The following is a 1,448-nucleotide window of genomic DNA, read 5'->3' on the forward strand; positions in this document are numbered from 1 at the left end:
TTGCCTTGCTGGGTGTCATGGCTTGCCCTGCTTGGTGCCATGGGGCTGCCAAGGCATGCCATGGCTTGCCTTGCTGGGTGCCATGGTGGGCGCCATGGCATGCCATAACGCTAAATCCCGTGCCACGATGCATCTATTCATTTGGAAATGACCCAAATTGTGCTCCTAAATTCTTTGTAGGACATTTGGGACGTGTCCCATGCTTCAACTCCCATTGACAACCCATTTTCTATTTTTTTTGAATTTCTGAATTTTTTTCATTAAAAAAATAATTTAAAAAAATCCGTTTGTCAAAAAGTTATAAAAATTGCTCCTGCTTGAAGGTATTATTTTTCCAAGCATGTGTACAAAAAATCTCATCAAAACTCCAAGTATTTCATCAAAAAAGGCCTTTATGTTTCCTCGGAAAATTGATGTTTCCTCCTGCCAGATGGGATTTGGACTTAAGAGCTCTTTAGGGGGGGCTTGCAAGCACCTGCCTGGCCAGCCCAGGGGCTGCCATGCCACGCCCCCCTCACATGGGCATGCCTAGCATGCTCATGAAAAGGCGTGTTCCACACTCTTCGCGCCGGTGGCGGGGGGTAGCGTCTCCACCGCCGCCCGGCGGTGGTTGTGGCGGCGGCGGCCGTCGACCTCCGGCGGTCCATTCGAAAGTCACTGGGTCGGCTACATGAGTGCGTTGCCTACGTTTTTGGTGGCTTCCTCGGCATCATGCCTATGCAAAGCGGATGGTGTTCGTTTCACCCAGTGCTACGCATGGCCTTTGTCGTCGGCGGCAACCCGGCTTGTTAGACAATGCTTTCATGCGGCTGCCTCCTACGTGGTGGTCCCGTTCGTGGGTGTGGGTGTGTGTTCGAGATGCTTGTGGGGGCCCTCGGCCTCATGTGGGTGGAGCCTATGTTCATGGCGGTTTCGTTGGCGACAAGCCTGTGCACGCGGATGGTGTTAATTTCACCCAGTGCCACGCATGGGCAAGCTGATGGTGCCGTTCGAGCTGTGGCTGCGCTTTCATGGTGCTGATACCCTCTTTCCCGTTCGTTCGTTTTCATGCCTAGCGGTCTGGGTTCGGCGTCGCACAACGCTTCTGCACGCTTGGCTAGCCATCATGGTTGGCGGGGTGCGTGGTTCGTTTGGTGATGTTGTGGCCTAATGCACGTGACGGCGTGTGAGTGGTGGCAGGGTTGTATGGCTTGGCAGGCTCTGTGCTCGTGCATCGAACTGTTGGGCGTGCTCCCCCTCATTGTGTCTCCAAGCGTGTTTGTCACCTTGGGTGGTATACGGGTTCCTGTGTTGCATACCTGCTATGATGGAATTCGTTCCTATTTGACCCCTTTCCTTGTGAGTGCCCCATCGGGTGCTTGCAGGACCTCGAACTTGTCCACGTGCTACCATGCGTGCCACGCCTTGTTGCGTGGTTGTCATGGACCATGTGGGCATTCTCGTGCTCT

Source organism: Alnus glutinosa, chromosome 13, assembly GCF_958979055.1.
Source record: "Alnus glutinosa chromosome 13, dhAlnGlut1.1, whole genome shotgun sequence".
Lineage (NCBI taxonomy): Eukaryota > Viridiplantae > Streptophyta > Magnoliopsida > Fagales > Betulaceae > Alnus > Alnus glutinosa.